The 14,795-nt window shown below is 33.5% G+C and overlaps 1 protein-coding gene across 10 annotated transcripts in view; it reads right to left on the minus strand.

Annotated features, from left to right (window-relative positions):
• The window catches only part of ZEB1 (zinc finger E-box binding homeobox 1), a 187,095-nt gene that overhangs the window by 123,057 nt on the left and 49,243 nt on the right, over nucleotides 1-14,795 (minus strand). For 3 of the 10 annotated variants that reach the window (XM_032349359.1, XM_032349356.1, XM_032349358.1), the window contains one exon: nucleotides 5,664-5,806. The exons of the other annotated variants lie outside the window; for them this stretch is intronic. The gene's annotated coding sequence lies outside the window, so the exon portion shown is untranslated. The remainder of the gene's footprint in view (nucleotides 1-5,663; nucleotides 5,807-14,795) is intronic. 10 annotated transcript variants of the gene reach the window in all.

Below are 14,795 nucleotides of genomic sequence, written 5' to 3' on the forward strand. Positions count from 1 at the left end.
AGTGATAATGTCCAAAACTGTGTTTCAGAAATCAATGCCATTTTCTATAATGAACTTTATATTATGTATTTCAGAATCTTTAAGTATAATTAAATTTAAATAAAAAATATAGGAAGTGTCCTAAGTTGTCTTACTCTTTTCTGCTCCTTTTGGGAAATAAGTGCTTTCTGTCAATCATCTACCAATTTCTTTTTCTTCTAACATTCAATTTCTAATTTCCTTCTAATTCCTTCTAAATTCATTAAATTTTGAATTAGGCAGACTTTCCTAGCCAGTACCAGAAAAAAATAAAAAAAAACAGTATTTCCTTTATTTCAAGAAAGATGTATGAGTTTCCTTAATATGGAATTTGATTGCTTACTACTTCTAAAGTACTACTGTAATAACAAAAACGTATCTTCTGATAAAAAAAAGAATAACCTTAAAGTACTGTATCACTGAAATACATGTAAAGTATGTATGTAAGGTATGTACAGTCTACTGTAGAATTTCTTTAACTAGGGTCCAGACCAGAAGGAGTCCCAACAATGCCAGTGTGATGTTTACTAAAGCAATTAACAGCTTTTTTAATATCCTCAAAACAACATTTTTCACCTATTTTCTTGAGTTTTAGTTATTCTCTGAATAAAGAATTTGAAAAGAGAAAAAAAGTAAGAGTCAAATTATAATAGATAATTCATTTTTCCTTAACTGATCTTCAAGAATTTAACACTCAGTCTCATACTTTATTGAGGGGCCATTTTTATGTTAACAACTGGTAAAGATTTCAGTCAAAGGGCAGAATGGAAGAAACTAGTAGCAAATTAACTGCCTCCATTTAGGCTGGTCTTCTCAAGGTAAAGCTTTTCCTTCTAACAAGTACAACTTTTTTTTAGAAATAAATTTTAGTTTTTACAAGTATTAAATTTCAAATGAGTAAAAGCAAATAACATATTCTTTGAAATTCAGTTTATCAGTTAAGTGATGATGTTAGACTTGATCAGTGGTTGTTAACCAAATTTTTTGTTGCAAAGCCCTTTAAGAACAGAATAAAAATTATGTACACACTTCCCAGCAAAAAAACACATACATACAAAATTTTAGTATAATTTTAGGGGATTCACAGACCCTTTAAAGCTCATCCAAACATCATGGGGTAAGAAAGAAGCTACATTTTAAGGTGTTTTGCCACAGCTTTAAATTCTGTTATCAGAAACAAGGTTAAAACCTTTAAACCAGAGGAAGTCAGTCTTGAGAATAAAAGTGAAAACCCAAACACAATTCATTAATTTACTCATTGCTGCTAAAGATATTAGCTCACAAAGGCTGAACACCTTATCTATATATAGATGTAGGTGTTAATTTGACAAAATAATTCATACCTTAGACCTTAGAAGTTAGGCAAAGTAAGATTCTTACATAAACCTAGGATATTTCTAGACATGGAAATGTGTGATATTCACAGCTTTCAAATGACAATAAGTTGTCTCTTCCCACTCCCCTCCTTTCCAGGTTCAATTCCTTCTTAGAGTGAGGAAGAAAACTATTATATAATATAGGCTATATTTGAGATGTTTTAGGTTACTGTTTCAGGAAAAGAATAATCCTTTCAAATCCTTAAATTTCTTATCTAAAAATAATTTTTGGATCACTAAAAAAAAAAAAAAAAACCCCAAAAAACCAACAACAACAGAAAAAACCTTACCTGTAATTCTTGTTCTCTGAAGGAAATGCAGTAATTATAAACACATCCACACTCTTGGGTACATTCTCCTAAGCACGAATGGATTTGGAATGCGCCATGGCTGAAACTGAACTGCTTAACTGCCCAACCGCACTGGCGGCTGATCTACCTGCCTGGCTGGTGATGAAGTCGACCTGACACCTGACGTCATTCATCTCATGAAGGCACGTGTTCCTCTTGAGAGGGAGTGTGGAGCTGGTGTAATTACTGTCCTTAGAGAACACGAATTATAAATGGTCTCTTTTCTAGAGGTTAAGAGGAATAGATCTACTACTAAAGAAATTGTTACATGTTTCAAAACAGTGCTAAAACTTGAACATTAAACATGTTAAAAAAATATGAACCCAAAGCTGTTCTCCTGGAAAAGCAGCCCTCAGGATGAATGAGAGATACTGGTTTAAGAACTGATGGATGTCGACTGGGGCAGGGTTCCAGTGATCAACACTAGAGTCCAGAATTACAAGTACTTAAATACTTGCCATGTAAAGTAAAGCCTTTATCCTGACATTTAGTGACCTAATGTTTTGTGTTAATGCTTGCCAACTTGAGACGATGTGACAGCTGCAGTGGTAACTGAAGGTAGGAGAATAATATGAAATAGCCAAGACCCTGAAAACTGCCGAGACTGTCACCAAGGGTGAAATGTTTTTCATAAGATGTGATACTAACAATATGATGTTAGACAATTTCTATTTTATAAAACTCAAGTAATTAATCATGCAAGTCATAAAATTTCATAAACCTTACAGCTTAATGTAATACTCTAGATTTAAAATGTTTAAATTTGTAAGGACCAAGCCTCTGTGATACAAGCCCATCTTCTGTCTTAAACATTTTAGGGAATTAGGAGGAAACGAGCTATAGATATTTTCTGGTTTGCATATTGATTTGGGGGTGGGATCAAAATCCTCTGCAGACGAAGAGATTCTCTATGCTCTAGTCTTACAATTATCTGGGAAGCCTGATGATGTCTTCTGCACAGTTAAAACAGGGTAGGATTGCCATATAAAATATAGGACTCCCAGTTAAATCTGTATTTCAAATAATTTTTTTCTAAGTACGTCCCAAGTATAACATGAGTCAAAATTACACTAAATAATTACTTGTTATTTGCTTGAAATTTAAATTAAAATGGGCATCCTATTTTGTTTTTGTTCTTAATTTTTTGTGTTCTGTTAAAATCTGGAAACTCTAGACTAGGGGAGCTTACAGAGTTACCTAATGGAATTCACCATGGATGATGCTAAAATGGGAGCTCCATTCTTGGTGAAGATCTGCACTGTCTAATACAGTAGCTACTGCTATGTGTAGCTACTGAGCACTTGAAATGTGGCCAGTTCAATACAAAATTTTCTGTAAGTGTAAAATACACATCGAATTTTGAATATTTCATTGAATAAAAATAAAATATCTCATAAATCTTTTACTGATCGCATGTTGAAATAATATTTTAGATACATTAGGTTAATTTAAATAGTATTAAAATTAATTTGCCTATTTCTTTTTCCTTTTTAAATGTGGTTACAAAATAAACTTAAAATTATATATGTAGCTTATATTTGTAGCTTGTATTATATTTTTACTGACCAGCGCTGTCTAGATGGCTCCAAGGAAAGGGCTGGGCTAGAATTTCCTTGTTCCTTCTCTAAAAAAATCAATACTGTTGAACATACAGCTGCTCTTCTCACCTTCATTTAGCTATTAGAGTAGATAGGGAGCATGATCATACCAAAGAAACTAAATTTCTAGTAGGGACTATTTCCATAGATTAGCTTTGAATCCTTAAAACAAAAACAAAACATGGCATCTAAGACTAGTGAGAGACAAATCAGAAACCTATTCTTTGACAAATCATTCTTACATAATTCAAAAGAAGAATTAAATATTAAGATGTATATGTGTGTATGATTAAGTATGTGTGTATATATATACATATGTATATATGTATATATATATATGTAAAAATAAAATCTTCCCAGATCCTAGTTCCAATTCCAAGAGATGAATTCCTTAGTGCCAATATGTTGAGTTTTCACTCCTATATACCGTCAAAATCAAAGAACAATAGTTTATTTTACTGCCTAACATGAATGGAGGTGACATAAGTTATTAATAAGAATTGTTACAAAAAGATCTTATTTTTCATACTCTAGATACAAAAGGCAAGATCTCAGCGGTCCCCGTTTTATAATTCATACTACATAACTGCTTTGAAATTAGAACACTAGTTCTAACATGGTGAAATAAATTTTTCTTTTTGCAAAATATATCATCAATACTATTGTAAGACAGAGCTCATTTTTAAAAAATGGGGATGGTTTTGATTTTAAAAATTCAGCTATAATAATACTTTAGGTACCAAATAAAAATCTAGGTAGTTAGTCTTATATCCCACCTTACATTTTCAGTTGGTTTGGCTTTTAATTCAATTTTTTTTCTCAACTGGCTCAAAAAGTTAATGCATTTATCTATTCTGTCCATGCTATTATAAAGGTTAAAAATATTTAACATGCTCTCACAAATAAAAATTCAAAAGAATTATATAGCGAGATTATCTCTAAAGACTCAGTAAATCTCTATGTCTTTATTATATAACCTATATCATATCTACTATGAAGATTTAAATCTTTTAAAGTTGTCTTCAGTTACAATAAGCAAGACCTGGTTCACAAGGTTTTTTCGAAAAAGGTCTCAGCTACATTTTTCCCCATACTAACAGCAAATACAAAAGGTTTTTCCTCCTTATTATCTTTTATGATACAGATATAGGAAGAAAAAGTATTTTGAAAAGACAATAAAATTTATCATAAACCAAAGACAAGGCTACCAGACAAAAATCATCAGATTTCTCCCAAATTTAATGCTTCATTAATCATTCATATCTCTTAGAGCTAAGTTTCCAAGATCAGTTTAGGAGCTTTAAGAAAAAAAAAAGATGAATGAAACTAGATGTGGACCAATTAATTTCTTCAGCAGCACTTCAAATCCTCATTGTCAATACCATAGTATCCTGGTGACTATAATGTGAATGTTTTGTTAGACATTTAGTCTCTTGGTGGCAGTCCAAATTATTGTTATTTAATGCTAACCTACTTTTAATCTTGGCATTTTCAAAATCAACATGCTCCTGTTCTTTTTCATGGTCAAGAATGCTTTTCCAATGACAATATAATTTAGGATTGGTCTTTTTGGGAGGTATCAATACATTGTACAACAGAACAATAAGCTTTTCTGATACTGGAGTTTAGAAGTAAAGGTGAGACATTATTTATCCTTTATGAGGTTTCCCTCATGGAACCAACAATGTATATTTCTTCATTTCCTAAAGATAGGAAAAAGCTTTAAGATAGGGATAAAAACCTGCTCATTTTAAGTAATTTTTTTAAAATTAGGAGATGACATAGCCATTTTATGATCATATACCTATTAAAGATTAAGAAGGTATTTGCTTCCATACTTTCTGAAGCTTAATACCGATTAAAAAATGGTTTAAGGGACTTTCTCTGAAGTAAAGTTAAGAGACGGCTTCACAAAGATCATGAAAAGCAACTCTTCAGAGTGGTTTATCTCATTTTAAGCTATTAAGTAATCAGACTGCTTAAACACTGTCACTGAAACATTCAAGAAGAGTTCTTGATAAGCTATCAACCACAGCAGTTATTAAACTGATTCAAATGCAGGCTGATCCAGAAGACAAGTTTTACTATAATTGGAATTTAAAAAAAAAAAAATACCCATACATCTCTAGGAAATGCTTCACTTCTAAACAAGGAAAGCCATCTCTTGATGAATGTGTGTGATGTCTTGCCCACAAGTGACTGCCTAGGCCATCCTTCTATGAGGAAATCTGATGGCCTCAAACCCTCAATGGAGCATTCCAAAACCAGACCTGCTTTAGGAGCTTGGGCCCATGAGTGTGCACTCACTACACGGTGCTTACCTTTAGAGAACAAGGTGGTTGACACAAACTGATCAAGTTCTCACACCCCACACCTCCAAGAACACTGAAAAAGATCTGCAGATCTTTCTTGGTGCAGGAGGGACCTCTTTTTAATCTTCTTGTGGTGGAAGTTAAAGATTTTCCTGAAGGAGGAGAGAAGAGTAAAATATTATACTGAGATCATACCATCTAGTTCAAGTTTATCTACCTATATATTGCAAAATGTAGGTTCTGAAAAAAAAAAAAAGAAATTAGATAGAATCATGAGTATTCCAAAATCACATTCTCTTCTTTCGGAAAAAGAGTATCTTCCCTAAAGAATATTGCATGCTCCAAACACTATTCCTTGAACCCAAAACTTTAAGTGGCTAGTTTAACTTCTACCCCAGCACTGAATTATCAGTTGGGAAGTTGAGAAAAAATACAGAGAAATCCTGGGTTGCCTAATGGTCATACTCGTAAATTCCCTTAGAAAAATCAGTAAAGCTAAATTCACTGAAGAACTGCTAGAATGTAAGCTTCCAAAGGAAAGGGGTATTTTTTCCCCCACACTGATTCTCTGAAGAGCCTTAAATAGTTCCTAAAACATAGTAAGCACTAAAAAAATTTGAATAGAAAGAATATTAACCCATTAGTCAATATTCTCAAGGTCAAAATTTGCATAAAATAAAACAATTAGAAGACTAAAAATATTATAAGGAGACTTAAGTGTGTTATATAAAAATAGTATTAGTAATATAAACCTCTAATTACATACTAAGAGTATCATGTTTTTAAAATGCTGTATCTTAACATATTTATGAGAAAATGCTATAAATCTATTATTACCACCCAAATCCTAAAAAGAAATGGAATACTTTGTTCAGATCAGGAAATCATACATTGTATCTTAAAAATAATATTACCAGAAAAATAATACTACCAAATATCAAATAAGATTAATATAGATTAGAAGTAACACATTTTAATACATTAATATTATTTTTCATCTTTTGAAGATACTATATAAGCCAAGTGATGATAGGATGATCTATAATTCTGCCTAAGTAAAGCAAATCATAATATTAAAGTGAAATCAGAAGATGCCATTCTATCAGTATGATATTTATATATACTTTAAATAAATATGTACAGTTTCTTCAATCTCAAAAAATACAAAATTTAAACAAGAAATGCTAAACACTGTTCATTTATTTTTTTCTGTAATTCACAGACTGCTATTGAAAACAGCTGATTTCCTTCAAGTGTTTTCTAACCGTTTTCAGATTTGATAAGTTAGGGAGAAAAAGAAGAAATGCTAAAATCAGTAACAGATTAATCAATCATATTGATGAAGGACTGAATATGTATTTTTTTTTAAGATTTTATTTATTTATTTGACAGACAGAGATCACAAGTAGGCAGAGAGGCAGGCAGACAGAGAGAGGAAGGTAAGCAGGCTCCCTGCTGAGCAGAGCCTGATGCAGGGCTCGACCCCAGGACCCTGAGATCATGACCTGAGCTGAAGGCAGAGGCTTAACCCACTGTGCCACCCAGGTGCCCCTGAATATGTATATGTTTTTCAATCCAAAATGCAATGTCATTAAAATCAGAAGAACTATTATATAGTAAGTATTTGCTTCCACTTCACAAATTCCACAAGTGTGGAATTGGTCCTCAAAACAAACTGGACAGCCCATATGGGGCATTTCATTTCAGGGGAATAGGCAGCCATTTAATGTAGAGCCAAAGCCACAATACGAAAATGGGTAGTAACTCTAGGATAATGCCTACCCTCTATCATTACAATGCTTTAGCTGACAGATTATACCTTTATTAGAGTAGTAAAAAGCTCTTCACATTTTACAAATAATTCAATTGAGTATCTTGTATCAGGGAATCAATCAAGCTTAAGTGTGAAAAAAAACAAAATTTTTAAACAAAACGTGAGAAGCTCACTTAGTCTAAAGCAATTTTCTCCTTTGGGACATTTTGCAAGCCTCTGAAACTAACTTTGTGAAGAAGAGATGAAAAGAGTTACGAAGAACTAAGTGTAACCGTATGCCAAAGGGAGTTGAGAAGGGGTAGAGGAAAACACAAAGTTGGAAATTTTGCTAAAAGGAAAAGATTCTGCTAACTGGTTAAATCCCTCCATCCCCAGGAGGAAAATAGGACACCCAAAATAGAGGCACTGACTAGAAAGAGCTCCTTTAAAATCTTTATTCACACTGTTGAAGAATGAATCTTTTGTTTCATTTCTACTAGCAGGAGAGATGAAGTTAAGTTTATCACATTCAGAGATTTAGTGTTCAATTTTTAATTTCACTTGCAAGTATATGTTAAGCTATACTAACAGCTACTTTAGGTTCCTTACAAAATTTCCCTGAGCCCTCTACATTCTCTTCTTTATCTTGACCAATGTTTCTCATACTGCCTACAGTAATTAAGAGTTTTGTTAATTTTTTTTCAATTTAAACTAAATTTTAGTTATTTAACCTATAGTGTATCACTGATTTCAGGAGAATTTAGTGATTCATCAGTTGCACAAAACACCCAGTGCTCATCACAAGAAGTGCCCTCTTTGGGGCACCTGGGTGGCTCAGTCATTACCTGTCTGCCTTCAGCTCAGGTCATGATCCCAAGGTCCAGGGATGGAGCCCTGCATTGGGCTCCCTGCTTGGACAGAAGCCTGCGTCTCCCTCTCCCACTCCTGCTGCTTGTGTTCCCTCTCTCACTGTGTCTCTCTCTATCAAATAATAAATAAAAACTTAAAAAACAACAAAAACAAAGACGTGCCCTCCTTAATACCTATCCCCGTTTAGCCCATTTCCCACCCAACTACCCTCCAGCAACCTTATTTGTTCTCTATCCTTAAGAGTCTATGGTTTGCTTCTTTCTCTTTTTCTCTTTCCCTTCCCCTATGTTCATCTGCTTTGTTTCTTAAATGTCACATATGAATGAGATCACGTGGTATTTGTAGTAAAGAACTCTTTTTATTTCCACTCATGGAGTACTATTGCTCCCAACTAATAACTCAGCTCATACTACATAGAACTCTACAGGCAGCTTCATTAATAACTCCATCAGTTCAATGAAATAAGATAGCTGATAGGCTTGGATGACAGACAAATACCACATTGCTACAAAAGTTTCTAAATAAGTATGAAATTAAGAGTAAGCATTTAATCATGGACTGGTATAACCAGCACTAGTTTACAGCCCATATTTTATGGAGCGCTGATCTAAGTTACAACTATAGGGTCTTATGATACTGGTCCTTATGCTTTTTCACTAAATCCACTTTCCAGTTTTAATTCATTTGGGCCCTTAGAAATTACTAATAAATAATCCTATGACTTGTTGCAATATATTCTTTTTATCCGTTCCATAGAAATATACAATATAATTTTTGCAATTGTAGAAATGTTCTATAATCTCCTCTGCCTAAATGGTAAACATTAGCCATGTGTGCTACTAAACATTTGAAATGTGGCTAGTGTGACTGAGGAACTGAGTTTTTAATTTTACTTAAATTAATTCAAATGAAAATTGCCACATCAGGATAGTGGCTACCATATTGAGTTGCACAGTGCTGGTGTACTATTTTCACATGATATTTTAATATTTTCACATGATATTTTAATCAGCATTTAAAAAAAAATCACCCATTTCCTTTAATCCTAACATAGATATCTGAATTGTTAATATCATTTTCCTTATATACATAGATGCATTTACATACTTGTAATCATGTCATATACACTTACTAATTTATTTTCAGCTAACATTTCTTCATATTTCTAGAACTGCACTGTCTAATAACATGGCCACTAGCCCTATGTATTTCAATATAAAAAATGTTAAATAAAATTTAAAATTCAGTTCCTTAGTTGCCCAAGCCACATTTTATGTGCTCAGTAGCTACATGTGTCTAATAGATACCATATTGGACTGTGCAAATTATAGAACTTTTCATCAACACAGAAAGTTCTATTTGACAATTGTTCTAGAGTCTTCAAAAATAATTTAAAGACAACATGATATTTTACATTGATGTTCTATAATTAGACTCTAAGCATTTTTTTCTGTATCTATGACTTACAATTAGCACAGTATTTATTTGCTAAATTCCTATGAGGGAACTATCTGAGCATTATTGTGACTCTCAGCATATACTCCTGGTTATTACCTTTTAAAAGAGTTTGGTATCACTATTACCTTGCCAGTATTATATTTCTTTTTAAAGAATTTAGTTCCTTTAATACAATGAAAAAACAAAGTCATTTTACTTGTAATTTTAGAATAAGGGTAGATATTTTCACTTGTATTTATTCATATATCCATTTATTCATTTCCCTTGTAAATATTCATATTTAACTTCATATTCTTAACCTGTCATATTTCTTCTCACTTATACCTTAGGATCTTGATGTCTAAATTATCAAATTCTGCAACAATATAAAATTGTTAAAGCTATTATCATTTTCTTTGTAAATTTTGATCTAGAGATTTCCTATAATCTCCTGTGATCCTTTTAATTATAGTATTTCAGTCAAGCAACTTTTTTTAGATATTCAAGTATATCTTTACACCTTGGTGAGTGCATTAATGCATCAAATATGAGATGTAAAGGTATATTCTATGCTTTAAAAAAAAATTCCTATGGTTGTATAAAGTATGGATGAATTTTTTTTGGTCTACTGAAGACTACTATTTAATACTATTGAGTAAATCCTTTAAGTGGTCTCTCCTATAGGAAAGAATATTTTATCATATGTTCAGTTGTTATATGTAGTAGATGGGACTAATTTTGGATTCCTAATAATGCTGCAGTGATTCACATTTTACAAAATGGAAAAAAGGCTTAATCTTCAGAATTCCCCTTAAGAAAGCAACTTTATTGGGGCGCCTGGGTGGCTCAGTGGGTTAAAGCCTCTGCCTTCGGCTCGGGTCGTGATCCTAAGGGTCCTGGAATCGAGCCCCGCGTCAGGCTCTCTGCTCAGCAGGGAGCCTGCTTCCACCTCTCTCTCTCTGCCTGCCTCTCTGCCTACTTGTGATCTCTGTCTGTCAAATGGATAAATAGAATCTTTAAAAAAAAAAAAAAGGAAGAAAGAAAGAAAATGTATTAGTTTAGATAAGTGTATGAGTAGAAGTAGGGCATGGATATGGACAGTCCTGCTATTTAGTTTTGGAAACTAGTTAAAAAGGAGCTGATTTCACATCTGTATTGGCACTGGCAGAAATCAGGGAGGCATGCAAGCAGCAGCAAGAAACATGAGGGTGCATCAGTCAGGCACAGATATCTTATCCTGTAAGTCACATGATGGAAGGCATTCCCTTACCTCGCACTGACCTGGAAGTCAGGGTCAAGAAAAGTTTCTATTTAAATTGCCAAGGAGCAGAGAGGTCTCTTGTATTACCTAGGTTACCTATCTATTCCTGCATCACTCCATTGTTCTAGACACATTGTTCTAGACACATTGCTTTAAAAGGTTTTTGATGCATAGTAAGGGTGAGACTTAACCTTATTGTAGAATCACTATAAAATAAATCACTTAGGGGGGCGCCTGGGTGGCACGGTCAGTTAAGCTTCCAATTTGATTTCAGCCCAGGTCATGATCTCAGAGTCCCGAGATTGAGGCCTGTGTGAAGCTCAATGGGGAGTCTGCTGAAAATCATCTATCCCTCTCCCTCTCCTTCTCCAGCTGTGCTCTCTCTAAATAAGTCAATAAATCTTAAAAAAAAATTAAAATAAACTGGTAGGAATTTTGAAAGTTAAAAGTAAACCCAGAAATCTATAAATTACTTATAGACAATTTGCCAATATTCTCATGATTCAGAAAGTTTCTCTCCATTTATTTGATCTTAAAGTATTTTCAAGTATGTTAATGGTTTCTTTCTAAAGGTCTAACATCTTTCTCAAATTTATTGCTAGGTATTATATTTTGATTTGTTATAATTCTGAGTTGGGTCTTTTCCCATTATTTTCATTATTACCTACATTAAGATACATTGTATTCTGTACTTTATTAAATTTTTATTTTTTCATAAATGGTTTTAAAGCTGACTGCTAATAGATTTTCCTAATCAATCATGTCATCTAAAAATGAAATATTTTGGTTTTATTTCCTCTTCTTCTTCTTCTTCAGGTTCTGTCCATTGACAGTGTTACATATAAATGGAGTTAGTGGTTACTACTGAATGCAATAATAAAAACTGTGATTGTTTCATTCTTGAATTTACTACTATAGCAATATAAAATCATCCCCACCTATGCTACTACTGTTAAGTGATACTATTTACCTTGCTGGCTAAATGAAGTTTCCTATTGCTTGAAGCTTAATTTATCATCCATAACTTACCACAAAGCACTACATCTGACCAAGAAGAACAAAGAAGAGGTCCCTAATCCCATTCTGATCAAAACTGAATTATGCTGACTATACAAAGTTATCTTAATACTGACAATGTTTGGGGCACCTGGGTGGCTCAGTGGGGTAAGCCTCTGCCTTCGGCCTCAGGTCATGATCTCAGGGTCCTGGGATTGAGACCCACATCAGGCTGTCTTTTCAGCAGGGAGCCCATTTCCCCTTCTCTCTCTGCCTGCCTCTCTGCTTATTTGTGATCTCTCTCTCTCTCTCTCTCTCTCTCTGTGTCAAATAAATAAATAAAATCTTTAAGAAAAATACTGACAATATTCATGAAAATCACACTAGAAATACTTTTATTCCATAAAATTTCTACAATTACATGGGTACTTACGTGCTATATACTCCTCCTATCTAAAATTATTCTTGAATATTAAACTAGGCATTTAAGAGATACCAAAAGCACCAGGTTTCTTTCTAGCATGAACTATGTCAGGGAAATTCAAAAGTCATAGTTCATGAGACAAATTTCTTCCTATAGAATTTCTTCTTTATAGAATCTCTTCTTAACAGAGAATTTTCTTCTTTATTTCCGCTAATAAATGTGGAATGGGTGGCAGTGTAAAAATTTATTATCTTGTAAACCCTAATGATAGAATTGATTCAGAGAACCATCAGCAAGAGATGAAACAGTGAAAGGAGAGGTTGATGGAAACCTCTCAATGGAGAGACTGGACTGTCGCCAGACCAATTTCAGCGTCACTAAGAGCATGACAAGTAGACATTATCTGTCTACCCTCCCTACTCACCAAAATAAAAGCTGAAACTCAAGCTAAGTATTTTGAGCTAACTTCTAATTTGCAGGCAGTTTAGAGGTTAGGGAAATAAGTTAACTGGGGAAGCTGACAGAAAAATCCAGAATGGGAATATTACGTGGAAGAGCTACTCAATTTCTTTAATAAGGCATGAACAGGAAGGAAAGAAAGAGGAAGAGCAGAAGGAGAGAAGGAAAGAGGTGAGGGAGTAAAGGATGTAGGGAGGTAAACAGACGGAGGAGAAGAAAAGGCATTTTGATTATAGAAGAGTCCTAACAACCAAATGCTATATGGATCTTGGGTGCAATCTGCATGAACAACCCAGATGGTACATGATGTTTTTGAGTCAAAGGTAGGGGAAACAGAATAGGGAGATAATATCAGGTGAGAAACAATTATTGTTATTTTGTTTGATGTCAGAAAGGTGTTCTGTTTACATAAGAAAACTGTCTTTTTTTAAGAAAAAAAAAAAAAGAAATGCGCACTGAAGAATGTAGGAGTAAAAAGAGTTGAAATATGGGGTCTGCTTTAAAATAGTTAAGAAAAAAATAGTTAAGTAAAAAGGAGGAAGTGGATGAAACAAATGTGGACAAATTTGGCTAATTGTTAAATTTGGGCCACAGACAGAGGGGATTTACTACACCAGTCTCTCCTGTGTATGTTTAAAATTTTTACAGTAAGTTTTTAAAATCCAGGCCCTGGGAACATCATCTAATAAGCCAAATATATTTTAGTCAAAGTAAAAATGGAACTGTTGTTTACTACCATACTGCATACCAAACATTAACAATCTATACAAAGCAAGAATGCAAAAGATATGACAGACTATTCTGTGACTGGCAAGAGATACAACCACATTTTAAAAGATTCATTTTAAAATTATTTTTTCGCTTTTGTTTTTCTGCAAAATCTCCACCTTGTCATCCAAACCTTCCACCTTTCTTTTGCACCTCAAATTACCTACTAGTCCTCTCCTCTACTTCCTCTCAGCCAGAATTCTCCAGAACTAGCCCATACCTGTTCTATTCATTTTCTAGGTCCTTATCCACCCTTAAACCAACTGTAGTCAGCCTAATGCCTTCACTGAATCATCAAATGGTCTTTTTTTTTTCTTTTTTCTTTTTTTTAAATTATTTCTTTTCAGTGTAACAGTATTCATTGTTTTTGCACCACACCCAGTGCTCCATGCAATAAGTGCCCTCCTTAATGGCTCAAATGGTCTTCTAACTGTAGAATGCAATGAATACTCTCTAGACTTTGCCTTATTTGGCCTACAAACTACTTTGAACACTAGTTGTGTGACCTTGGGAAAGTCACTCAGCCTCTCTGAATCTGTAAATCTCATCAGTAAAAGAGAGATCACAGCATATTTCTGACATAACTATTGAGGGATTTAATAAAATAACACTTAAAGAAAAAATAATCCACTGTTATACACAAAAGGCATTAAACTAAGATTAAGTTCTAACTCACTGAATTTGTTTTCCTGGTTTCCCTACAACCAGGAAGGATTTGCCTTGACTAATACTAGCATTTTGGTCTCTAGAAAGGGTAACTGCCCAGGTAATTCATTCAGTCATTATAAAAAAAAATTCTGTCATTTGAAATAATTATAGTAGATGGTATTACAACAGCTCTGTATGGTGACAGAGGGTAACTACACTTGAGTTGAGCATAGCATAGTATAAACTTGTTGAATCGCTATATTGGACACTTGAAACTACTGTAACATTGCACATGAACTAACTAAAAAAAAAAACAATTAAAATTAAATTAAATTTGTAGGGCACAGTGAATCAATGCAAGGTTAATTATTTTATTTTGATATCTTCCTATCTCCTTTAAACCTCAATAAATTCATGCTGCTGCTTTCTTATATTTAATGGTACATATTAGTTGGGTCTACATTTTCAAAAACTGTTCCAATATTCAAAGGACCCCTTTGGGGATAGGACCTTCTCTGAATGAGA

This window comes from Mustela erminea, chromosome 6, assembly GCF_009829155.1.
Source record: "Mustela erminea isolate mMusErm1 chromosome 6, mMusErm1.Pri, whole genome shotgun sequence".
Classification (NCBI taxonomy): domain Eukaryota; kingdom Metazoa; phylum Chordata; class Mammalia; order Carnivora; family Mustelidae; genus Mustela; species Mustela erminea.